Below are 27,717 nucleotides of genomic sequence, written 5' to 3'. Positions count from 1 at the left end.
GCCGATCTCAGTAGAGGAGGAAAGGGGTGCAAAGTGCATTGTATTGATAATTTCCTGTAAGTCTGTAATTATTTAAAAATTATAAAAGGCGAAAGAAATTGTAGATAAAACAAGTACAATAGCACCATTGCTATAAATTGCAACCTTTTCTCTCTTTACCTAGGGTCCCATTTTTCCCTTCCCTGAGAAGGACACAGATAACATTCATTTGGAGCTACAGGTGTATTCCCTAAAAGATCAGTAAGTTGACATTTTCCAAATTGAATCACATGCTTAGAGCTTCCCACTGATTAATTATAAAGTTAAATGAAAGTATATTTTATGAGCTAATTACCTAACATCTACACCTAAGTATTAACTGGTATGTGCACTTTCAGCCAAGTTTACCCATAGTCGTGCTGCTCCACATTCATTTCATGCTTCTCTGTGCCAACCACCGAGATAGAAAGGAGAACAAGAAGAAGTCACTGACTTTAAATTTCATTCTGTCTTCTGTTCTTTTAAAAGCATGAGACTACAGTTCCATGAAAGACATGTGTCACTTTACCTGGGATAGCAAATGGCAAAGTTTATCTTTTTACATTCTGCTTTTTAATGTGACAAGGATGAACCTTGAGGTCAAACAATCCCAAGTTAAAGACCTGCTTCATGGCTGACTGCCTGTGTGAACTTTCCACAAGTCTCTCAACTCTGTGGAATCTGTTTCTCGTGTAGAACGGGTTATGGGTGAAGATCACATGACAGGGCATGGATTTTTAGACAAGTAGCACTGCTCTCTGTTCATAATCAAAGCAAGTTATACATACTGTGTTCTGGACATGGACTATTCAACACAGCACATGGCGGTGATAAGGATTTCCAATTCGCTTTTCACAAAACTTGTACCAATTTATACATCTGCTCACTTATAGTATATGAGAGCTTCTTTCTTCTCCTTTGCCAACTCTGCAAGGTGTGATTACAGATGGTTTCTTTTCATTTTGTTACTTATCTGAATATCACAATTTTTACAATGGACATTTTTGCTTCAGAAATGACACTTCATTTAAATTTGAATATGGAAATAATGAGAGGTGCCAGAGGAAAATGCATGTTCTCCTCAGCACACCTCTCTTCCCAAGACTTTTTCACACTATAATCTTGTTATCTAGAATATTTTTTCCTCAACTCTTCATCTAAATAATTGTTACTTACCTTCAGATCTCAGACCCTTGATAAAGAAAAGTCCCTACTTACCCTGATTTGTTTTATTTAATGTGACTTGATTTTTGCAATTATTTTCTATCAAGGTATAATGCACACACCATAAAAGTCACCTTTTTAAAGTGTAAAATTCACTTTAACTGACGTAGGGGAGAAGGGAGAGGAGGGGGACGGGGAGGAGGGGGAGGAGATGAAGAAGAAGAAGGAATCCTATACCTATTATCAGTCACTCTCTGTCTTCTCCACACCCCAGGCTCTGGTCTGTAGATTTGCCAGTTATACAGTATGTGCCCTTTTGAGTCTGGCTTCATTCGTGAGCATAATGGTTTTGTTGTTTTGTTGTTGTTGCAGTTTTTGGCTGGGGCCAGGTTTGAACCTGCCACTTCTGGTATATGGGGGTAGTGCCCTACTCCTTTGAGCCACAGGCGCCGCCCTTGTGAGCATAATGTTTTCAGGGTTCATCCAGGTTGTCATGTGGTCAGTCCTTCCTTTGCATAGCTGAGGATCATACAGACACACCACATTCTGTCTGTTCATTCAGCAGTTGATGCACATTTGTGTTGTTTTCACTTTGGGGCTGGTATAAATAATGCTGCCATGAATATTTGCATACCAATTTTTTGTGTAAATATATATTTCAGTTCTCTTAGATATATACCTAGGAGTGAAATTCCTGGGTCCTATGCTAAGTCTGGGTTTAATATCTTGAAGAATCACCAAACTATTTCCAAAGAAGCTGCACAATTTTACATTCCCACCCACCATGTATGAATGTTTCAACTTCTCCACTTCCTTGCCAATACTTGCCATCATCTATCTTTGTTATTATAGCTAAAGGGTAGGAAGTAGTATTTCATTGTGGTTTTGACTAGTATTTCCTTACTGAGTAAAGATCTATTCATGCCATTACTGGCTATCTACGTGGCTTCAAATATTTTGAAATATCTGTTCAGATATTCAAATCTTGCTATGGTCTGAGTGTTGGTGTCTCCCCAAAATTCGTATACCTAATACTTAATGTGATAATATTAAGAGATGGGGCCTTTGGGTAGTAATTAAGTCATGAGAGCTCTGTCCCCACAAATGGGATTAGTGACCTTATAAAAGAGATGGAAGTAGGTGCCCTTCTCCCTTCTGCCATGAGAAAGAGCCATCTAGGAAGCAGAAATTCCTCATTACACATTGAATTGGCCAATGTCTGGATCTTAGAATTCCCAGGCCCAGACCTGTAAGCAACAAATCTCTATTGTTTATAAATTACCCAGTTTAAGAAATTTTGGTTAAGGCAGCACAAACAGACTAAGGCAAAATTTTTGCCTGTTGTTAAGTTCTTTTTTATTTTTATTACTGAGTTGTAAGAACTCTTTATGTATTCTGGGATCGACTATTATGCAGCCATTTAAAACTATGTCTTAGAAAATAATATTTAATGATTTGGGAACTCATTGAGCCTGATCTCCCATTTGTATAGCTAAAGAGCTAAATTAAATCATGAGGATTTTAACAGAAGTCATCTTGGAGATTTGTGATTACAGGTGATTTTAACTTTCTTCTCTATGCTTTTCTCTACTTTCTACTCAGTCTTCACTTAGCATATATAGCCTTCATAAAGAAAAGCTAAAGTGCTCGCTTCGGCAGCACATATACTAAAATTGGAACGATACAGAGAAGATTAGCATGGCCCCCGCGCAAGGATGACACGCAAATTCGTGAAGCGTTCCATATTTTAAAAAAAAAAAGAAAAGCTAAAGATTATTAACTAAAAGTTTTTATTTTCCTTAAGGTTGTGCACAGACTTCTGGGTTTGCAATGTTTGATGATTCTTTCTAGGATTATATTGCTAGTGGAGCCAACACTTAGTGACTTAAGTGGCTTCAGATTCTATCAGGGAAGGTGGCCATGTGTAATGAATTACTCTCTGGGAAATTAGGGTTGAAGATATGAAGTGTAAGAGAGCACTATATTCAAGCTCCTGCCTACGTATTAACTCTGACTCAGTGAATCATTATCAACAAACACAGAAGAACCCACAGCCCTGAACTTCATCTCTTTCACCTGACTACAATGGACTGATCTTCTCCCCATTGGTGGCCAGTTGGCCTGAGAATATGTCAGCACTACCACCCACTTTATAAAACAGAGGTCAAATAAAATCAATTTAAAGAATGTGTAACAATTTTAAATTCAAACAGAATTCTGTTCCAAAATACTCTTAGCATGGCTAAAGTTAGGTGATCCTTGACTTTTTTAGTGGGCTCACCACAGACACCCTCAAGTCCACCGCAAATGCAAATGTTCTAGATACCGTCTCACAATTCTTTATAGCCAACCATCCTCCTTATTATAGTGGTGAGTAAAAAATTAAAAGAAAATCAGTTAAAGTTAACCACACTACCCACTGTCCAGCCTATACGGCATGACACATCCATTTGATATTGCTACTGAAATAATTTGAGGTTCCAAAATGATTTGATTTGTGATGCTAAAGTTAAAATTATTTCTTGTGAGTTTTATATCCATTTGAGAAGAGGAAAATTCTATTTTTCATCAATTAATTTGTCTAATCTATTTTATACAAGATTCTGTATCATCAAAGTTGTGCATTTCTAAAATTTTCTCTAAATAATAGCCTTGGATTTATTCAAAAGTTACAATCCATACCAGAGGAATGGGCCATACTTAACAGTACTGATTTGACCAATATTATCAATATTTTTTCATTTAAAAGAGCATTGCCATAAACTAATCAGCGATGGCAGACGTCAGCATAGTGGATATCCCTGGAAGTGCCCTAACTGGCTGACACACAAAAGAACTAGGGGGCAAGGCTGGGAATTTGCTTTAGATCTTAGTCAGCTGGTGTTTGCATGGTGTTATGTGTGTGGATATACTTACATATGTGCTCATTGGGCTGAATATTTAAGGTTTCATAGTCTACCATGCATGTTGTATGAAATAAAAAAGAATGAAAGATCATTTAAGAGAGCCCTTGTATGTGGTTTATTTTTCATGTTCATCTTTTTCTGATAAATCATGTATGCACATTGAAGAAAATTTTGGAAAATACAAGCAAGTATCAAAAATTATTTACAATTGATTTCCCCAGAATAATTTGTTATTATGAGAAATGTTGCCTGAAGCCCTGTTTATACACAGCGGCCCCTGGCAGCTCGTTGTCAGCACTGCCAACTACAACAGGAAGATGGGAGGCTGCATCCCCACAAACACACCCACCCCAGGATCCACACTGCTTCCACCCGGAGGATTTTAAATCTCCTCCCTGGTTATTGCCTTGTCATTTGCCCGAAGCTGAGAACTCACATTTGGGGGCAGGGAGAGCCCTGAGCTACTTTCTGCTTTCATCCCAGAGAGCTTTGACCTCTTGTTCACCTCAGTGGCATCTAGAATGGAGCTATGACATCACCTCCAGTGGAATGAATTTCATGTGAGTGAGGAGGCTGAGCTGATATGTGGTTAAAGTCATGATCCTGTGGTATAATAGTACTCTCTCTTGCATAAAGTATATATGAAGAATCAACCCCTTTGACTAAAGGCAGAGGTTGGCACTGACCCATGTGCCTTTGGTGAGGCAAGCCCTGGATTTAACACTAAGGCCTGAGATGACTCAGACAGGTGCCTCTGCCACCCTGAGGGTGCTCTGCTAAGCCTTCCACAGATGTTCCCTTCAGTCCTCATGATGGCCCCATAAAGACAGTGCCATTGTTATTCCCTTTTCACAGATGGAGGATCTGAGCCTCAGGTGCACCTCCACATGACGGACATTATCCCAGGGAAGCAGAAGATTTAAAATTAGGGAAGGCTGCAGAGTTCCAGGACCTGCTGGTAAGGGGAAAGCCTACCTCCTTCTGAGGCAGATGGTGTCAGTGTGACCGGGTACAAAGGGCACGAGAGGAGTGGGTGCCCCGGGTCAGTCAGGGGCATGGAAAGAGATGCCAACCCACTTTCAGTCTTCCTACCTCCTTTGCCAGACTTTTATCAACCTCCATACACTTAGCTGAGGGAAGAAATTAGCCATTTGGCTACCACCTAATCCTATATCTGAATTTCCTCAGCTAGTGTGACAACTTGCTTTTAAATCCTTCATCTCACAGAGAAAATTATGCTAATGTAAATGCCATATAGACGTTCGTCAGAAGATGTAGGGTGCCTTTGTAAATGTTAGCGGTGGCATGTGTCATCTGTCTCATTTACGATGAGGAAGCTGAGTCAGAGAGAGGAAGTGTGACTGGAGTTTGGTTAAAAGTAAACCACTGTGCTTGATTTCATCTGAAAATCACAGCAGTGCAATAGACCACATCTGCTATTCAAAGTCAAAGGAAAAGAGCAAAGAAATATTCCAAAAATACATATTGGTATTACGACTAAAGCCACACTCTAGCTAATGGGGGAGGGGAGCAAAGCTAAGCAGACATCTTTTACAGTGCACTTCCATTTACCATTCTCTTCCCCACTCTGACACTAAACTGGCTCCTTAGTCTTAGAAAAGTTAGATACTTTTGTGGTTCATAAGTGTGATCATTAAGTTTTCATGCTAATGTGTGAGATGTGCTTCCCTCAAAGCTTGTTAGACATCAGCACCTTGGCTGTCTGACATGACTGTAAAAAGAAAGAAAGAAAATTTATTCTCTCCCCATGAGCATAGGTTTCCTTCACCTCTCCCTAGAAAATATTTTGGGCAAGATGGTCCCTCTCTCTGGTGCACCAGAAGCTGGTGCACCATCCAGGTTCTCAGAGCTGTATCTGGTCCAATGGAGCCAGTGTTCTTCATCTTTCTGTGGACCCCAGAAAGATGGACCTCAATACCAGCTTCTGTTTCACTAGACTACACTGTATCTGAATGCCTGGCTTGTGTTCTGCCCTGTGCCAAGAAGGCCAGCTGGCTCTGAAGCCTGGACCAGAATGCTGGTCATGGGGGTCTCTACACCCTTATTCTTTTCCCACCCATAGCTAAAAAGTTCTACGGTATGGGGTGTACATTTGTCACCCACATCTCACAGCATTGCTTACAGCTCCATGCCCTACAGGAATGTTGGTGCAATCTTGCCTGCCACCAGCCAATAACGCTGGACTTGTTCTCAGGTGCCACTGAACCCAACAGGGCCACCTAAGTAACCCTCCTGGAGAACTAGCTGCTGACTCTGACCTTAGCTAGCCCTTATACCACATCTGGTTTCCACATCATCATCTAGCTACCTGTCCACATGGCCACCTTTGCAAGTACTGCCCATCCCCTAGGTTCTTCCCCCTGAAGTCTACACTGATTGCCAATCCAGCTCTGGGTAACTTGACTTGGCATCTGAGGGTTCATCTATAATAAGTGCCTCTACCACAAGAAATTCACATCTGCCTCTTTGTGAAGGAAAACTGTTTCAATTAAACTTTTAAATTTCCTTTTTCTCAACAATAGGGCTGATTCTTTTGCTCAGCCAGGGTTTGTGTATGGTTCTTTCCAGTCTAAAACCCATGCATCTACACTCAATGCACAACATTTACGTTTCCAAGTTCCCCTGGTATTCATCCTCCTGTGCAGACCTCTCCTCCACTGAATGGGGCAGACCAGTATCAAGAGAATACTGGTGAAGTGATAGCACATGACTCCCAAGGCTAAGCCATAAAAGATATGACTGCCTTGATCGCGGCTCATGTTGAGGAAGCCATCCACCATGCCATAATGGCACTCAAGCAGCCCTGGGGAAAGGCCCATGTAGACAGGAACTGAGCCCTCCTGCATACAGCAAGTCCTTGCCAGCCTCACCACCTGCCAGCCCTGGGAAGGCACCAGCCTATGGTGCAAGCCCCAGCCAAGCCTTCAGAGGACGGCAGTCCCAGCTGACATCTAACAACTTCAGGGGAGACCCTAAACTGAAACTGCCCCACCAAGCCACACCTTAGTTTCTGAGCTGCAGAAACTGGCAGAGACACTAAATAGTTTAAGCCACTAAATGTTAGCAATAAATATCTAATACAGAATGCTTCTCCATCCAGCTCTGTGGCCCTACATAGACATACATGTACACATACACACAGACTTTCCTAGCTAAACTTTAAATGTTGAGATAATTGTAGATTCACATGAAGTTGTAAGAAATAATACAGAGAGATCCCATGTGCCCTTTACCCAGTTTATCCCAGTGGTGATAATGCACAGAGCTACTTTACGGTACCACAGCTAGGATGTGACATGAATGCAGTCAAGATGCGGAGATGTCCCATCACCACAAGGAGGTGTCCCATCACCACAAGGCCTTTTAGAGTCACACTCCCTCCCTCCCAGCTTCCCCATACTTATTCTCTGGCAACCACTAATCTGTTCTCCATTGCCATAATTTTATCATTTCAAGAAAGCTGTATACAAGGAATAACACAGTACACATAATATAAACTTTTAAGTTTCCCTTTTTACATTCAGTATGTTTTTCTGCTGAGTCATCTAAATTGTTTAGGAATAGTTTATTCCTTTTCATTGCTGAGTAGTATTCCAGGGTATGGATGTACCAAAAGCTCATTTAAACATTCCCTCATTGAAGGACATCAAGGATGTTTCCAGTTTCGAGCTACTATAAATAAAGCTGCTGTAAGCATTCATGTACAGATGTTTGTGTGAACCTGCTTCCATCTATCTGAGATAAATGCCCAGGAGTCTAATTGCTGGTTTGTACGATCTTTGCAAACATGTTTAGTTCCATAAGAAACTGCCTGTGCTAGGATGAATAATCCTCCCGGTCCCCCGAAGATATCTAGTCCCGGAACCTGGAATGTTAACTTAAATGGCAAAGGGGGCTTTATAGATGACATTAAGTTAAGGATCTTGAGATGCAGAGATTATTCTGGATTAGTGGGATGGCCCATAAATATAACAAGTGTCCTTATAAAAAGGAAGCAGAGGGAAATCTGACTACAGATAGGAAAAAAAGCAATGAGCAATGAGATTAATGTAGCCACAAGCCATGGAGTGCTGGTAGCCTTTAGAAGCTGGAAGAGACAAAAGGCAGATTCCCCTCTGGAGCCACCAAGATAAACCTGCAGATACCTTCACGTTAGCCCTGTAAGACTCATTTCAGACTTCTGACCTCCAAAATTATAAGACAATAAATTTCTATTGTTGTAAACCACTAAATTTGTGCTGATTTGTTAGGCAATAGGAAACTAACATGCTGCCATACTGATTTTTTCTTCCTGAGGTGCTATTGAGCCCACTGTGAATGTAGAATATGAGTAACCAGAGTGTTTCCAGAGGGTCTGTGCTATTTTATATTCCCATCATTAATGTGTTTATTTATTTAATTTATTAATACTTCCTCCACAATATCGTTGGCACTGGGTATCGCTGTTATTTTTTCATTTTAACCATCCTGGTGGGCATGTAATGACATTTCACTGTGGTATTAATTTGCGTTTTCCTTATGGCCAATGATGTCAAACATATTTTCATGTGTTCATGTGCCCTACGGTGAAATATCTTTCGTGTTCATCTATTTTCTAATCAGATCTTTTTGGCTTTATTACCGTTTCATTGTTTATTACTTATTTATAATTTATTTTACAGTTTATTACTGTTTAATTATTGCTTACTAATGTTTTTGTTACCGAGGTTCAGAGATTTTGATAGAGTCTAGAAACTAGTCCATTTTTGGACATGTGGTTTGCAAGTATTTTCTCTCACCTTTGAACTTGTTATTTCAACCTCTTAACATAGTCTTTGCAGGACCAATTTTTTTTTTTTTAATTTTGATGAGGTCCAATTCATTACTCTTACCAGATATACACTATACGTCTGATGTTAAGCTAAAAGACTCTTTGCCTATCCCTAGAACTCAGGGGTTTTCTCTTATTTTTTCCTAGAAGCTTTATAATTTACATTTTACCTGTAAGTCTGTGGTTCATTTTGAGTTAAATTTTGTATAAACTATGAGGTTTAGACCAATGATTATTCTTTAGCCAATGGATGCCCAATTTCTCCTGCACAGTTTGTTGAAGAAGCTATCCTTCCTCCATTGAATTTCTTTTGCATCTTTGTCAAGACTCAGTTGGCTGTATTTGCGTGAGTTTTTACCATGTTCCATTGACCTGTATCTATCCCTGTGCCAATCTCACACAGTCTTAGTTATCATAGCTGTAGAATAGGTCTTAATATTGAATTGAGTGATCCATCCTATTTATTCTTCATTGTTAAAGATATTTTTAGGAAGGCCAGGTGTAGTGGCTCAGTGCTCAGGATCCTAGCATTTTGGGAGGCCGAGACGGGATTGCCTGAACTCACAGGCTTGAGATCAACCTGAGCCAGAGCAAGACCTCGTCTCTAAAAAATAGCTGGGCATTGTGGCAGGTGCCCTTAGCTGAGGCAAGACAATCTCCTGAGCTCAAGAATTTGAGGTTGCTGTGAGCTATGATGCCACAGCACTCTACCAAGGGCAACAAACTGAGACTCTGTCTCCAAAATAAATAAATAAAGATATTTTTAGGTATTTAGGTCTAGGCCTTCCATACAAATTTTAGAATTAGCTTGTCTGTGCCTATCCAACACCTTAGGGCAGCAGTTCTCAAACTGTGGGTCACAATCCACAGGAACTGTATTAAAGGGTCATGGCATTAGAAAGGTTGAGAACCACTGCCTTAGCGAGTATTGCATTAAAACTATAGATGTGAAAAAAATTGACATCTTTACTATGTTGAGTTTTATAACATGGTATTTCCATTTATTTAAGCATTTTTAATTCCTTCATCAGTATTTGGTAATTTTCAGGAAACATGTTATACACTTTTTGTTAGGTTTATCGCTAAGTGTTTCCTTTTCATTGATGTGATTGTAAATGTTGTGCACTAATTTCTGCTTCCACATGCTTATTTTTCATATTCAGAAATGAGATTGCTTTTTGAGTAAGCATCTTGAATCCTATAATCATGCTAATTTCACTTATTAGCCCTAGGATTTTTTTTATAAAATTCCTTAGAATTTTCTACTTGACAATCATGTCATTTATTTCTTCTTATCCAATTTATCTGTCTTTTACTTATTTTTTGCTTTATTGCAGTGGCTAAAACTTTCAGTACTGTGGCATATAAGAGTGGTGAGAGGATCCCAATCCTAGACGAAAAGTAGTCAGCCTTTCTCTGTTAAGTGTGATGTTAACTGAAGACTTTTGTAAATACTCTTTATCAATCTGAGGAAGTTCCCCCTCCATTATTAGTTTGCTAAGAGTTTCTATAATGAATTTTGTTGAGATGGTTGATTATGTTGGTTAATTTTTCAAATGTTGAACAATCTTAAATACCTGTTAAATACCACTTGGTTATGATGTATAATTTCTTTGTAGACATTGCAGATTTTATTTGCTAATCTTTTGTTGACATTTTCATATCTAAGTTCTTGAGACATATTGCTCTATGGTTTTCTTTTCTTTTTTTTTTCTTTTTTTTTTTTTTTTCTTGTACTATCTTGTCGGGGTTTTGGTATCAGGGTAATACTATTTTCAAAAAATAAGTTAGGAAGAGTTTCTTCTTCTGTCTCCTAGAAAAGATTAAGTAAAAAGAGTGTTGATTGCTTAAATGTTTAGTAAAATTCTCCAGTGAAACCATATGGGCCTAGAGTTTTGTTGTTTTGTTTGTTTGTTTATTTGTTTGTTTGAGAGCTTTCTAATTACAAATTTCCGTTCATTAATGCCTATAAAACTGTTGTCTCTTTCATCTCAGTTGATTTTGGATACTCATAGTTTGTGGATTTAAAGGAATTGGTCCATTTATTCTAAGTTGTTATATTTATGAGTATAAAGCTGTTCATAGTATTCCTTTATTGCTTTTTTATTTTTTTTGAGTCAAAGTCTTACTTGGTCACCCTCAGTAGAGTGCTGCGGCATCTTAGCTCACAGCAACCTCAAATTCTTTGCTTCAAGTGATCCTCTTGCCTCAGCCTCCCAAGTAGCTGGGACTATAGGCGCCAGCCACAATGCCCAGCTACTTTTTGGAGACAGGGGTCTCGTTCTGGCTCAGGCAGGCCTTGAACCTGTGACCTCGGGCAATCTACCCACCTTGGCCTCCCAAGTGCTAGGATTACAGGTTTGAGCCACCATGCCCAGCCCCTTTAAAAAGGCCCCATTGCTTTCTAATGGCTCATTTCATTCTTGCTATTAGTAATTTGTGTCTTCCATCTTTTTGTCTTTTATCAATCTTGCTAGGTTAATCAATTTTGCTGATTTTTTCAAAAAACTCGATTTTGGCTTTATTGATTTTTTAATTAATTTCCTGTTTTTAATTTCATTGATTACTGTTTTAATTTTTGTTACTTTCTTCCTTCTCTGTGGGGTAAAATCCCTGCAAACTGTGTGCTCACTTTAAACTCCAGAAGCAGGCGGACAGACTTCTGTGGAAAGCAACTCTGTCAAAGACCCGGTAGCCTCAGTCAACATAGAACAGGGCCTGAAGGTTTGGGCCTCAAAACCCATCTTCAGTGACTCTGGCTATGTGGCTGTTAAGCCTGTGAGGAAAGGGTTAAAAGCCTTCCTGCAGAGACACAGCCTAGAGGTTGATAAAGGTAAGGAAAACTACCTAGACCTCCAGGTTGCCTAGAAACAGAGGCCATAAACCTGCTTTCTGTAACACAATGAGTGCATAGTATAACTCCAAGGTTTTACTCCCCTCTTGGTAGTCTCTAGTCTCTAGACATACTCCCTTTTGCAGCTGTCTCAAGGTTTCAAACTTTGTGTCTATTAGAAGGTTGAACTAACTTTAGAAAAGTAGTATGAATGCTTTGCTTGTTAATTAATAAAGTGTACATGACCAGCCTGCTATAAAAGGTGGTCGTGAACAATAAAGCTTTGCTACTTGCCATCAGCGGGTAGTCTGTCTCTTTCATCATAATAATTCCAGATGTGAGACGACACCTGTGGCAACACTGTCTCTCGTGAAACCCCAATGCAACACTTCTCCTTACTTTGGTCCTTTTTTTTTGTTTCTTAAGACAGAAAATTGGTTGCAGAACTTTCTCTTTTCTAATGTAAGCACTTGGTTCTATAAATTTGCCTCTCAGCTTTGTTCTACCTGTGTTTCACATATTTTGGTATGTTGTAGATTCATTTTCATTCAGTTTTATTTGTTTTTTAATTTCCTTTGTTACTTCTCCTTTCTCTCACGAATTGTTTGCAGACATGTTTAATTTCCAAGTTTGGATACCTTCAGGTTGTCTTTCTATTATTGATTTCTAATGTAATTCCATTTTAAGTTGAACTCCGTCGTGATCAGAAAACATACTCTGAATGATTTTAATTCCTTTGAATTTAGTTATGTTACGTAGGTAGTTAGAAACAGTCCTAGGAAGGATAAGGAGGGGGCTTCCAGACTCCCATCTCAGTGCCACCCACCTTGATCCTGTCCTAAGCGACTGCTCATACCTGGGGAGGAGGGAACCACCCTACCCTTCTGCCAATCAGAACTTATGGTGCCAACTGCAAAAGGATGTAGAAGACTCTCTAGCCTAGCAATAGGAACATTAGAGTCTTAAAGGTGACCTAAATAGCTTGAAGACTAATTTATGTCACTAGCTTAAATCTACATTTTGGCTCACACCCTGCAATGAGCTCTCAGAGAGGCTCATGAGATGTCCACACCCACTGTAAGATTATGGTTCCAAGGTGACCTGTGAACTATGAGGTAGGCCTGATCCAGGTGGTATAAAAGAGAACCACTGGCCATAACCTTTGCCTCTTCACCTACTTTGCCTACTTCCCTTGGCAATGGGGTCCATTCACTGCCTATGGCTAAAGTACCTTGCTCTGTAAACCGATACGTTACTCTGTAAACCTACCTTTCTCTTCCACTATAAACTTTGTTTCACACTCACCTTACTTTGGGTATCTGGTCATTTTTCAACAAAGCACATTCCAAGAACCAAGGACCCAGGCAGCTGCCTGAAATCCAGACATTTTTAGTACTCCAGTAGCTGCTTTGAAACCCAAGAGTTAGATTTACTTTATAGATCAAGATACAGTACGTCTTGGTGAATGCTTCATGGACACTTGAAAAGAATGCTTACTCTGCTGTGGTTTTATGAATGTACGTATATTAAACCTTGTTGGTTGATTGGGTCATTCACTTTCTGTGTATCCTGCTGACTTTCTGCCTAGCAGCTCTACCATTACTGAGAGTGGGGTGCTGATGCCTCCAACTATATTATGGATATACACATTATATACATGCATTTTTGATATTTCTCCTGTTATAAGAATGGGTTCCTATCGCACATTCTTTTTTTGCATCGTGCTCTTCTCACCCAACAATGCCTTGTGAAAATCTTTTCAAATCAACTGTAACAGGACTCTAATTCACTTCTTTAAATGGCTGCATATTATTCTATAGTGTGAATGTACCAGAATTTATTCTACTGTTCTATAGGGGTACATTTGCTTTGCTTGATGGGTGACATAATTCCCAGTGAAGATCCCACTGGCCTTCTCAATTGCAAGTCTGAGTTTTGATCAAAGAGGATGATAGTGGAAAACTCACAGTGGTTAAGTGCCCATTATAGGCAGTGAGGGTAGGAAGGAGGGGAGTGAAAGTAAGTCTATACTGAGTCTTTTGAGAAAAGAAAATGTGACTTTGGAAATCATCAATAATTTTACTCGTAAGTCACAATCAACAAGCCATAAAGAAAGTTCTATCATCCTTTCTTTATAAAAGAGTAGTGGCACCCCAGACAGAGATGTTCTCTCTCAATCTTGTAGGACTATGAACTAAAAACCAGAATTATTCTTAAGATGGGACAAATTTCTAAAGATAAAATATATACCCCTGGAAAAAAGTGTGATTCTGCAACATTCTTTACTCTGGTCAGAATCTCTTAAACTTAATTTACAAGCCAGAATACAAACAGATAAGAGAATCTGGGAAATAGCAGGGTCAGGAAAGTTGAAGGAGCAAGAAATGCTTAGCTTGGGGAAGAAAAGACTAAAAGGAAATGTCTCTTCAGCTACCTTGAAGACAGTTATCTGGGAAGGAAAGGACTCAGTTCTGCAGGGCTTGAGAGGGCAATGCCTACCAGACGGAGGGGTCATAGGCTGCAAAGCACAATGGCCAGCAATGGACAGCCATCCCATTCCAGAGGGAGCTCCTGCCCACCAAAAGGACTCCAACAGGACCATGAGTCCTGAGGAGTCCAGCCCTTATTCAGTGTCTTCCAACTCTAAGACATTACAGTCCATGGTACCAACAAATAACCACTGAGCTCCCATGTCAGCTTTCCTCTGAGGGCAGCTGGCCTGCAGTGGTGTGTCTTTTCCATACCTTCAGCAAACACCGTGCACGCTCCTACCTCCAAATAGCTTCTCACTCTGATTCTCCTGCCTACAACACTCTCTGCCTGACTTTAGGACCCAGAAGACATCCTGCCTCCTCTGAGAGGCCTTTCCTGTTAACACCAGCCCACCACATAATCTCTTACCACATAATTAGCATCTTTGGGGAACATGTTTTTTTTTTTTTTTTTTTTTTTTTTTTAATAGAATGGTTTTCCTGTTTAACTGGATTGTTAGTTCTTTCTCGGATCTCACCCTGCACCTCTTTCCTAACTTACAATACCTCCACAGGACTAGGCATATAACTGAGTCTTCAAAAGTACTTGTGGATCCATTCATCCCCCCCCCTTTTTTATCATAAATATTTTAATTAGAGGTGAGAAAATGTAAGTGTTGCAGAGTTTAGCTTTCTGTTTGGAAATGCCCTGGTGAAATCTGGCTCTATAGTATTTTAACTTAATAATGATCTCTCACAGCTCTCATTAAAACTGAGTCCCCGCCTTACTGAAAGCTTCCTGTGATTAGCTTCCAAGAGAAAAGACAGAAGAAAATAGAATTCCTGGGTCTGCTAATAATGCTTCCCAAGGACGGGGCGGCCCATGAAGATCAAGGGTGGGCTGTGGCACACATACAGATTCTCAGAGGAAAGAATTACCAACCAACTTACAAACAGAACAGAGTTCAAAATGTGCCTCTATGGAGTTAAAGTTCTTAATCCCCAACAGCAGGAGTGACAACAGGCCCCTAGTCAACTGACTGACAGTCACTTTTGATCAGTGACATTGCCCAGTGCCCCATGACCACTTCAATTCCACTGTCTTCTTTAGTTGCTAAGTATTTAGTTCAGGTTCTCCCCCAGGGAAGTCTTGGGATAAGAATCTGACCACCCGTCCCACAGTCCACAGCTGAACAGCGTGTCTTAGTAAGCTCAGGGTGCCATAACAAATACATCACAGATGCGGTGGCATAAACAACATGCATTTCTCATAGTTCTGGGGCTGCTTTGGCAGAGTCAGTGTCTGGTGAGGGTCTGCTTTCTGGTTCCCAGACAGCTGTCTCCCCAGTGTGTCCTCAGCTCTCTGAGGCCTCTTTTACAAGGGGACTAAACTCATTCATGAAGCCTCCACCCCCACGACCTAATGGCCTCCCAGTGGCCTCTCCTAATACCATCACCTGGGGCTGGGGTTTCAGCATGTGAGTTAGGGGCGTGCACAAACATTCAGTCCATAACATATCATGCATCCCAATTCACGGCCTGATAGCACACACAGCTAAGCCCCTCTAGATTATGGTTTTCCTGAGAGCATTTAATTCATCCTAGCCATCTGGCAGATTCTCACTTCATATGGGTTGAATGGATGACTACAAGGATAAAGAGCTGGGGAGACCACTGGCAGCAAGGAACTAACTGCTCACATAAGAGATATGGGGGAGAAAAGTTGCTGATTTGGGTTAAGTCCTGAAGGCTAAAGAGCATTATTCTAGGCCAAGGTGAGACAGAGAGAAGGGACCCAGAGGTGCAACTGGTTTGGGGAGAAATAAGAAATAACTCCTATATCATGGGACCCAGAGATGAGGATCAAGAACTAAGATGGGGCCAAAGTCAAAGTTTTTCCACTCATAGTAAGGAACTTGGATTGAATTCTGTTTAAAAAGGCAAGGTACCAAGAGCTTTTAATCAGCAGAATGAGATTACAGACATGTAGTTTAGAAAGGTAAATGATTTACTACATTTATGTAAAAGGGGGAAATATTGATATATATACTTATCTTACTAAATATTGGGGAAAAATCTCTGATAAAATTCAGCAACCATTTTGGATTTTTAAAAAAAATTTGAAAACTAAGGTCCTAGGTAAATTTTCTTAACTTATACATATAACATATAAAATGTATAACTTATACATATACATATAAAAATGTATATATTAGCAATGTCCTTTTTGATAGATGATACACAAGGAATCAGTTTGTAGCCAGAAATAGGAAGGTAACTTTTGCCAGTAGAATTTATCATTATATTCATGGCCTCAGTCAAAGCAATAAGAAAAGAAAATTATTAATATTAACTAAAACTTGTCGTACACCCAGGTAAAAATATTTCCCCAAGAAGAAGGATGAATATGGCTCGGCTCCTATAGCTCAGCCGGCTAAGGTGCCAGCCATGTACACCTAAGGTGGCGGGTTCGAATCCCCAGCCCGGGCCCGCCAAACAACAATGATGGCTGCAACCAAAAAATGGCCGGGCGTTGTGGCAGGCGCCTGTGGTCCCAGCTGCTTGGGAGGCGGAGGCAGGAGACTCGCTTGAGCCCAGGAGTTGGAGGTTGCTGTGAGCTGTAATGCCACAGCACTCTACCCAGGGGGACAGCTTGAGGCTCTGTCTCAAAAAAAAAAAAAAAGAAGGATGAATATAAAGGAATGTTCACTATCTTATTGTTTGTAAGATGTTAGAAACTATCTAAGGCCTAACAATAGAGACCTGTTTAAACAAATTTTAGTCCATTCATAATTTGAATACAAAGTGAATGTCTAGTGCAGTGCCTGTGGCTCAAAAGAGTAGGGTGCCTGCCACATATGCCGGAGATGGCAGGTTCAAACCCAGCCCTGGCCAAAAACTGCAAAAAAAAAAAAAAAAAAAAAACCAAAGTGAACGTTGAAAAGAATGAAGCAGAATTATAGATACTAATATTGAAACATCTCCAATGCATATTAAGTGAAAAGAGCAAATCAAAGACCAATATATGTAGCATGCTTTGCTTTGTGTAACACAAAGGAAGGGGGAAAGATGAAAGGAGGAAAAAGGTGTTTGTCCAATAAGATTAGCCCATATCACAAAATCACAGATGCTGGCATGGTTGTGGAGAAAAGGGAACACTTCTACACTGCTGGTGGGATTACAAACTAATACATTCCTTTTGGAAAGACATCTGGAGAACACTTGAAGAACTAAAAATAGACCTGCCATTTAATCCTATAATTCCTCTATTAGGTATATATCCAGAGGACCAAAAATCACACTACAATAATGATATCTGTATCAGAATGTTCATTGCCACCCAATTCATAATTGCTAGGTCATGGAAGAAGTCCAAGAGCCCATCGATCCACAAATGGATCAATAAACTGTAGTGTATGTACACCATGGAATACTATGCAGCCATTAAGAAAGACGGAGACTTTATCTCCTTCATGTTTACATGGATGGAGCTGGAAAATATTCTTCTTAGCAAAGTATCCCAAGAATGGAAGGAAAAGTATCCAATGTACTCAGCCTACTATGAAACTAATTTGTAGCTTTCATAGGAAAGCTATAACCCAATTTTAGCCCAGGAATATGAGGAGAGGGGAGAGGGAGGGGAGGAGAGGGGGGAGGGTGGGTGGAGGGAGGGTGATTGGTGGGATCACGCCTATAGTTCATCTTATAAGGGTACATGTGAATCTCTCTAATTGTAGAATATAAATGTCTTAACACAATAACTAAGAAAAAGACATGAAGGCTATGTTAACCAGTTGGATGAAAGTATTTCAAATTGTATACAGAAACAGTACACTGTACCCCATGATAGTATTAATGTACACTGCTATGATTTCATTTTTTAAAAAAAAACTCTGCTTTTAAAAAAAAAAAGAAAAAGGTGTTTGTATGTGCGTGTGTGCACACCCTGAAAAGTAAACAGCAGATTATTTCTGAGAGGAATAAAATTAGAAGTTTGGGGAAGGAAGCTGAGGGTAAACTTTCACTTCTCTCCCCCACATATTTGTGTATTGTTTGAAACATTTTGGTGAAACTCTATCATATTTTTTTCCTAACACCATTGGAAGAATCTTTCCCACAGCAATTGTCTGGCAAGACCAGTAGTTTATTGCAATAATCAAGGCAAGAAATGGTGAGGGCATGAATCAGGGCAAAAGGAAAGAAAAAGATGAAACCCTTGAGACAGAAGTGCAGGGTTTGGGAAAAGGAAGTATTCAAGGTTGACTTGGGTTGACTGAGGGTCTCAGATTTGGGAAGCCCATGAACAGTGACACATTAACATAGAACAGCTGCAGGAGAGAAAGGCTGTGAACTCATTTGAGGACATGCTATACTTAAGGGGCCCCCAGAATGGTAGACAGGCACCAGTTTATGACACAGATCTGGGTAGACATGCCAGTGAGCTTTAGACCATGATATCAGTCCCAGCCACTGTCATCAGTCCTACTTGTCCCCCAGTTGCCTCTACATTTATTCCTACTTTTATAATTGATTCTCCATGCAGAAGATAGAATCATCTTTTGAGGCTCAGCGCCTGTGGCTCAAGCGGCTAAGGTGCCAGCCACATACACCTAAGGTGGTAGGTTCGAATCCCAAACAACAATGATGGCTGCAACCAAAAAATGGCCAGGTGTTGTGGCAGGCACCTGTAGTCCCAGCTACTTGGGAGGCTGAGGCAGGAGACTCGCTTAAGCCCAGGAGTTGGAGGTTGCTGTGAGCGTGATGCCATGGCACTCTACCCAGGGGGATAGCTTGAGGCTCCATCTCAAAAAAAAAGAATCATCTTTTGAAAAACCGCCAATGACTTCCTATTGCACTTGTCAAGTTCCAGTGCGCTGCAAGCCTGCCCCACCCACCCCTGGCTCTATACACTCAGCCCTCCATCTCCTCCCCTAGAATGGGCCTATGCACTCATGCACTATCCCTACACACACATCTCACCCACCTTCCAGACAATTACACTCATCATTTAGGGCTCCACTTCAGTTACAACTGAGAGAAGCCCTCCTTGATTTCCACATCACCATGACCAAGTATTTTCTCTTTTGTTATCCCCATCACCACCTGAAGAGAAGGAAGCATGTCTAATTTACTCTCTCCCTAGTCCTAGCCCAAGCCTACCCCAGAATGGGGCCTCAGTCAGTACCCCCTGAATTAAATAGTTGATTAATAAATTGACAGTGGAATGCATTCATGAATAGATGAAAGAAGAAGTTTAGACTGTTCAGTAAAATTCCAGAAACAAAAATGGGAAGACAGGAAGGCTACATAAGAACCAAAGAAGAAAAAACTTCAGGGCAGCATCTTGTGCTGCAGGCAGGGAAGCTAGACAAGCACTGGAAAGGGGTTCAGATCAGAGGGCTCTGACCAAACTTCTCCTATCCAGAATCAGGTGAAGCCAACCACTGCATGTGGCATGAAGAAAATAAGAAATGATATGGGAAGAAGGGATTTAAAAGGGAAGAAATGGGGCTGAAAGAGGAGGTGGGAGGGAGGGAAGGCTGTTTTAGGGTGGAAGACACCTAAGGAGGATGTCTCTTTCTATATAAAAACAATTATATGAAAACAAAGGTAATAACTATTCAGGACTTCTTAATTATTAAATTTAATAAATTATATTAATTTAATATATTGTTATATTAATTTATATAATTTAGTAAATAATTGAATAAATTATGTAATTTATTAAATTATTGAATTAGACTTCTACTGTGCATGCCTTTGAGGGTGTGTTGTGTTTGTGAGGTACACGACTCCACCAGCTGGGCCACTGCCCACCCCTTCCCACAACCCCCAGTGGCAGTGGGAGTAGCGCTTCTCATCACAAGAAATGGCAAACACTGTAATCATGACTTTTGTCCAGAGAGCCAGATGCTAACCAGCACACCCATGCCCTGGGGGTCCAACCAAGTGGGTAAGCGGGCACAGCTGGGCTGAAGGAGCAGGGGCAGCAAGGGGTAAGAATTTATGGTTAATACCTACAGACTTTAGAGTCTCCCCTACTGGCCATTATGTGATGAGTCTTATTTTCTTCTCCCATCTAACTTGGTAAGTGACTCTGTAGTGAGGTTCTTCTCTATTATAGGAGTTGCTACTTCCAGAGGGGAAAGTCACAGCTCAGTGCTTCAAATAGTGCACTCATTACCTTCTCACAAAGAACAGTCCTTGAAAAAGCAGTTTCTCCAACCCTATGATGACAGGGAAACCCTGGAGGACTGGGCCCCTGGAAGAAATGAGCAGCCCTAGCCAGAGCTACCAAGATCCTGTGAATATGAGAGTCAGAGAATGGACAGAGGTTTCTCAGGACATGGGAAGAAGGAGGGGGGAGTCTGGGACAGAAGGGCACCTCCCCCGCCCCACCCCGACAGCTCACCCACCCACTCACACAATTTTCTGATAGTATTTGTTTGCTATTTGTTCCTTAATTTGGTAAAGGCCAATCAGAGATAGGCATCGAAATACTTTTTTAAAAATCTATGATAGCAAATCTTAAATTGAGAAAACTACATCTGTAAATTGTTATTGTTATTATTTGTAAATTAGGAGGAAGCAACAACCATGGATTTTCACTTTTAGTATAAAACACCTTCATGTATAAACAAGCATCCCCTCCTGGGTGTCTCTGTTACTGGCCGTGATTCTAAACCATCAACATAGAAGATGCTGCATGTCCCACCACAGGATCCTCAGAAGTTCCTCCAGGCATGGGCAGCCACCTGAGCCCCCACACTCCCAGCCAGCATGCAAACCACACCCACAGACTCTTACCACCCAGTCCTATAAGACCTACTCACAGCTTTCCTGTGAGCAGGGTCATAGTCTACTGTCTTCTAGCACAGACTCCTAGTTTAGTAGCCACCTGTAGGAAACCTTCAACAAATGTTTGAGGAATTCTTTAAATGTTTCTCTGTTTGATGCCTACAAGAACAGTAACAAATCTGCGAGCCTTCCAGATTTAATCATTTCTTATCCTGAAAACCCCATAAGAAGCTAGTAGCTTTGTATGTACTTGGAACAGTGAATTGTATGTGTCAACTTAACTGGGCCATGGGGTGCCCAGATATTTGGTTAAACATTGTTCTGGTCATGTCTCTGAGGGGCTTTTTGAATGAAATTAACATATAGATCAGTAGACTGGGTAAAGAGATTGCCCTCCACAATGTGAGTGGGCCTGCTCCAACAGGATGAGAGCCCAGATAGAACAAAAAGGCTGACTATCTCCTGAATAAAAAGGAATTTCTCTTGCTTAACTGCCTTCAAACAAGAACGTTGGTTTTCTCCCCCATTTTTATATTCAAACTGAAAAACTGGTTCTTCCTGGATCTCAAGCGGAAACTTAACACCACCAGCTATCCTGGGAGTCCAGCTTGCTGACCCATTCCACAGATCTTGAGATTTGCCTGTGTCCAAAATTGTGTGAGCCAATTTAGCCAATAAATCTCTTTTGTTTTAAGAAATTGTTGGTTTTGTTTCTCTGAAGAAGCCTGACCAATACAGTGCTATTAAAAACAACTTAGCAGAACACTCATTTCCAGAAGGACTGGCTAATGCTGGCAGAGGCCCCGCCAGATATCTAGCAGGGGAAGAAAGGAGGTACAGCTCCCACCACCACCACTTCAGGGCTCAGAGACCTGCCCCCTTCTCACAGCTCTCCTTTGGGGACTGCAGAGTTGAATGCAGGGACATCTGAATACACTTGGGACACTGAACTTAGTTGACCACATTTGGGATCCCTATTAAGCCCAAGCCTGCAACTCATTAGTCAAGAATTTGCTAAGCTCCCTGAGCACCAAGGTGGAGGCTTCCACCAGACCTGCACAAGCCTAGAGCACCACAAACACCACTTGTAAGTTTGTTTCTGAAAGAGGGTCAGATACCAACAGAAGACCCTCATTCCCATCACACCAGAAGATCTTTGAGCATTCAGGCCACAGCTTAACTGATACCAGGACAAAGACATGTCCACACAAGTCAGTAGAGGAGCAACAGGCAAAAACTGGACATCTGGAAGCAGCTTCTCAGCAATTTGAGTGTGGGATAGGGGGCACGGAGTGGTGGGTGATGTGTACCTGGGGCTCATAGTACCATTCTCCCCATTCTTTCATCTTTAGACGTTTTGTATGTTGCAAGCATGTTTTAAAATTCCTATAATAGGCTGGGCGTGGTGGCCTCACCCTGGGAGGCCGAGGCGGGTGGATAGCCCTGAGCTCAGAGGTCCAAAACCAGCTTGAGCCACAGTGAGACCCTGTCTCTACCAAAAAATAGCCGGGCGTTCTGGCAGGCACCTGGAGTCCCAGCTAATTGGGAGTCTGAGGCTAGAGAATCACTTAAACCTAAGGGTTGGAGGTTGCTGTGAGCTATGATTCCATGGTCCGCTACTGAGGGCCACTAAGTGAGACTCTGTCTCCATAAAAAAGAAAGAAAGAAAGCAAAATAAAATTCAAACTAAGAAGATTGAAAGCCAATTGCAAGCAAAATTTTAAAAAAATACTATAATAAATGCTTAAATTTCATAAAAGAATGGTTCACAAGGCACAATACAGGATGTATGAGTGACCTAGTAACGCACCCAGAGCTGCAAGCAGAGATGTTAGGGATCGGGGTCAGGCAGTCTAGGCTGCATCACCCCTAGGTCATGGACAGAAAGGACAGATGGGGCCAAGGCTCTCTTCCTCCTGCTGCCAATTCTTACGTGCCTCTCCTGCTGAGCAGGCTAGGGGAAGGGAGGGTCTTCCACCTGGGAAGAAAGAGGGGTCCAAACTGGGGTTCAAGGAAGGAGAGGCAATAAGAAGAGACATGCTAAATTATGGGCAGGGAAGGGGCCCAGGCAGGAACTAAACTGGGTATTTGCCACAGGCCAATACGTATTTTCACCAGCATGGAGCATAGCTCATGTAGCCAAGAGGAGAGAGGAATGGTGCACCACAGCCAGGAGAGACACCTGTGCTGCTCACTTCAGTCATAGAGAAAGCGTGTGCAGGGCAATGGTGGCATACAGCTGGACTTCCAAATCCCAGAAGATATTTTTTAAAAGCAATAAAAAGAACACAAATAAACAAAACAACACAGGATCACAACTATTTACATAGAAGTTACATTATATTAGGTATTATAAGTACCAGAGATGATTTCAAATATACAAAGATATGTGTATAGGTTACATTCAAATACTGTGCCATTTTATGTAAGGGACTTGCACGCCTGTGAATTTTGGTATCTTTGAAGGTCCTGGACCCGATCCCAGAGACAACTGTACACAAATGTCCTCATAATTAGCTTGTACTTTGTCTCCAGGAGAAGCAACAAGTCACAAGTAACACTGAAACAATGAAAACATATCTGTTTTGTCTTGTGGGGCAAAGCCTTCTTTTGTGAAAATATTAAAAAGCTCAGATTATACAGTGCCTCTGTGAAAAACCATGCGAGGAACTAATTCTTTGCCAACAGAGCTAGAACCAGGTTTTGATTTTCAATTAAAAAAAAAAAGAAGAAGAAGGTGTCTTTTGAAGCAGATAGCATGAGAAATTTTTAATGTGTGCAAAGCCAAAAGCACTAGTATTAAACATATTGTTAGTAGGTCCCTCTAGACTGCCAAGCAATTCTATTTAATGGAATTTGATAAAATGCAGTTTGTCAGAATGACCTCAGAATGGACAGCACTTCTGATGTGAGGCTGGCTGAAGGCCAAATTCCAGAGTTTGGAGAGGTCTTACAAGTTTAAATTCTGAAAATTTGGATGGAATCTTTGCTTCTCGTTCTGCCTATTCAATAGACAGAAGTGAAGAAAGCCTCTTTTGAGGGGTTTTCCACTTCAGAAAACAATACATTCCAGATAACACCCTAGAATGGCTTCAAGTCTAAAATGTAAACAGCATGATAATGATGAACACTGTAAACATTTTTCTCAAAAAGCCTTGGCTTTAAGGATTTCAGATACTCATATGGCTGCCAGGGTGTCAGGAACCCAGGAGCTCTGATGGACAGAGTGAGTCACCTGCTAAAGTAACCTGCTTGAAATTCCTTTTCTGCGACTTCTCCCTCCAGCATTTCGGTTGCCTTGTAGTTCTTCATGGGACCCTAGATTCATGACTGGAAATCCAGATCTCCACTGGTGAAGGCAGGACTTGACTGACCAGCCATGGAGCAGGGCAAGGCAAGTCTGAGCCCAGAACCCATGGATCAAAGAATCCATGGATCTAACTAAGCTGCCACCATCTGCCCCGGCAAGAGCAGGTTGATCCCAGCCAGTGGTGCCATTCCAAGCTGAGAAGATGCTAGCTCACTCATCAAGAAGAGCAGTGGTAGTCCACTTCTTCTGGGCAGGCCAAGTGGAGTAAGAGGGTGAAGGTGCATCCAGGCATTTTCTCACTAACTTTCACAAAGATAAAAAAAATTAGCATGGCCTGTTATCATGGAAACAGGATGTCTCACTAAGGATCAAGTGGTCCAAACAAAAATAGCGACCATCCCCCTTCCTCAGCTCCAGTTTGATGAGTGCCATTCTGTTTATTTATGATCATGACTTTTTTGAAATTCTGAAATGATCATTCAGGGAAAACAGCAATCCTAGTACTGGGAGACACAGACTGATGACACATCAGTGGACCCTTGTCCCTTTGTTGTCTGTGCTTGAGGAGGGGAAAAGCAAAATCACAATGGAGACAAGATGATTTGTTTTTCTATTTCCTGAAAATTAGTGATTATGAACTTGTGGGAGCACAAGCAACTTGTAGGGCATTCCGTGCAGCTGTACCCATGCACACACCCCCAGGTCTACATCCAGGCTCAGAGCAGGCCGTTCCTATGCTCAATGACTCCCACCATAAAGATATTCACTGTAGGTCTTTTATGGTAAGATGCAAAATGTTTTCTTCTTGTCCTTTACCCAGGCAATTATTTTTGCACAACTGGCTATTTTTATTTCCATTACATCTATAACCATTTTATGTATGAACTAAATAATTCCACTAACTTCATTATCATTGGGGTATTTTCATTGAACATGCTGGCTTCTCCTCATGGCCTTCCTCTGAGGCTCACTGTACACTTGGGTCCTGTGGGGGCTGACCCTGTCGGCAGTGGTCCAGCAGTTCCCCCCCCCACCCCGCCGCCAACCCAGACAACCCATCACCCCATCTCTTCCAATTACGTCGCAGTGAGCACAACACCACCATTTCCACCTCACCAAGCTACCAAATCATAGAGACCAAGACCAAACCCCGAACAACCTTGGTCTCAACTTCGCAGCCAGGATGGCAAGGTCCAGAGAGGTGAGCTGACTGCAAGCCCCACACCTAGGGGGCAAGTGGAGCTGCGGCCCAGGTGCCCCTCACCACCCCAGGTCTTTCCTTTGATCCATCATACCCTGATCCAGGGGCTGCAAGCACAGCACATCCTGCATGTCTGGTCTTTTGGCTAGAAAGCGGGTCTTGCAGGTGGGTTTTTGCATGCTGGCTGCCTAGGCTTTCTGCTCCTAGGACTCTGCTGAAGTAATATTTACCATATATTCTCCAAACGTAACACATCACAAGGAGGCAGCAGCCTAGAAGTCTGTTCTTTAGAGGATTAAAGTTTCACTAATAGCTTATCTTTCAGAATGATTTTTTCTTAAACAGAAACATAAAAGAAATGAATGAGATAACTGAATATTTCTGAAAATATGACATTTACTACTGTCTAATAAAAAAGAAAACAGCTCCCATCCAGAGTCACTATAAGTTGTCTACTTATGGTTGTGTAAGTGAGTGTGTGTGTGGTCATTGTGATGTGTGTGTGTGTGTTTGTGTGTGCATTTAACGTATCTATGCTTGTACCACATTAAAAAAGATGACACTTTCTAGATCAAATCAATAACTTTATCTATTGATGTCAAAAGAATTTCTTAAATTATTTTTCAAACTATTTGAGCAATATTTATGTGTAACCCACCCATATTATGAGGTATTTAAACAATTTTAAGAAAAAAATTGATTTTCAAAGTTGAACTCCACTTCAAGGCACAAATTGTCAGTCTAGAACCAAAATAATATTTAATCAATTTCACCATAATAATATCTTATGGATCTACTTAAAATAACTTATGTATATGATCTTTGCTCTTTGTTACCGCATACCAAAAGAGTACAGCTCTAAGAAAAAAGAAAATTTAAGACATTTTTATATACTTAGTCAAGCAAAAAGAAAGATGATTAAGAATATATTTTACATTAAATACAATTTATAAAGACTACCTATAAAGAACAATAGGACATTTATAAAAAAAATAATAATAATTTTCAATCTCATCAGATTCCCAAATGGGAGAAATAAAATAATGTTTAAAGAGGTCTTGTGAAAACAAGGCTTCATTCCAAAAGGGAAATTCTCCAGCAATACTGGGAATGTAGTACTTTCCTGATCACTCAAATCTAAAAAGAGTTAGTCATTGTCGTCATTGTCAGAACACTCCACAACTGAAACCTACCTAAGTTTGGCGAGGCCGTCACAAGTATTTATGAATGTCATAACCTGCTTGCTCACTGATTGCTGACGACTGTAAGAATAGCTCTGAGAAGTGGACACCTAAGCATTGCTTTTAAATTGGGTCTCCGGATCTTGCCCTTGGCACCTGAGTGAGTCCTACATGTAAGCACTTCTGGTTACCTTTTTCAGTATGTGGTGTGATATGATCTAAAAAGGAGCCTTTCTTCTGGGGACCCCCTTGAGCCCAAAGGCTAACTCAGAGCAACCTCTGCAGGCTTGACTCTCCCCTTGCAGCCTCGCCTCCCCTGCAGGCAGTTTTAAAGCTGAACCTCAAGGCCCTGCCTGTCTCCAGACAGTTCTGTCTCAGCCCAGTGGCTCTTTAAGAACTGAACTGCCCCCTATTCCTGTCCCCTGAACTGTTCATGTCTCTCTTTCCTCTCTAAAGTCTTTTTTTCATGAATCTGAAAAGGAGGTGACACATCTGTATTTTGTCTTTTGAACATCTCCATGAGTGACGAGATCTTAGCCAGCTTTGACTTCAGAGCAGTAGGATTTAAAAGCTGGTAGCACCATAAGCAATACTCATTTGTATTTCCATACATCTTTAGTCCAAATATAAAATATGAATCTTTAAATGGAAATTTAATTAAAACATTCAGTGTTCATGTTGTTGGATTTTTCTTTTCTATCAAGGGCAGAGCTTCTAGGTCATTCTCTTTTACATCATCAAAAGAAAAAAAAAAGAGGGGCCATCCTAGAAGGGGGATAAAGAAGGTTTTGCCAAGAAGGCCTACCCGACATGAATATAAACCTTGACGCTCTGTAAGCTGAAGCCTTCTCAGCTTCCAGATGTGCAAACTCAACAATGGACCGATTCAACATGCTATGAGCTTCAAATTCTAGCACTGCTCAGGAACTTTTTCCATTTTAAAATTTTACATCCCTCACTAATTAACATTACAAGCTGATGCTCGAATATTTTGATATTTCCTA

At 41.0% G+C, this 27,717-nt stretch overlaps 1 protein-coding gene and 2 non-coding genes across 4 annotated transcripts in view; 2 read left to right on the top strand and 1 right to left on the bottom strand.

The window, feature by feature from the left end:
- The window catches only part of SHC3 (SHC adaptor protein 3), a 159,793-nt gene that overhangs the window by 129,000 nt on the left and 3,076 nt on the right, over positions 1 to 27,717 (bottom strand). The gene's annotated exons all lie outside the window — the stretch shown is intronic.
- Positions 2,826 to 2,932, top strand: LOC111726983. The gene has a single exon (XR_002774646.1). It is a non-coding gene; the product is annotated as a U6 spliceosomal RNA (small nuclear RNA).
- On the top strand, positions 5,715 to 5,817 carry LOC111726978. Its single transcript, XR_002774641.1, has one exon. It is a non-coding gene; the product is annotated as a small nucleolar RNA U13 (small nucleolar RNA).

This window comes from Otolemur garnettii, unplaced genomic scaffold (assembly GCF_000181295.1).
Source record: "Otolemur garnettii isolate 467f Iridium unplaced genomic scaffold, OtoGar3 scaffold00088, whole genome shotgun sequence".
Classification (NCBI taxonomy): Eukaryota; Metazoa; Chordata; class Mammalia; order Primates; family Galagidae; genus Otolemur; species Otolemur garnettii.
The sequence above is the reverse complement of the archived record's forward strand: the minus strand, read 5'-3'. Positions and strand labels throughout refer to the sequence as shown.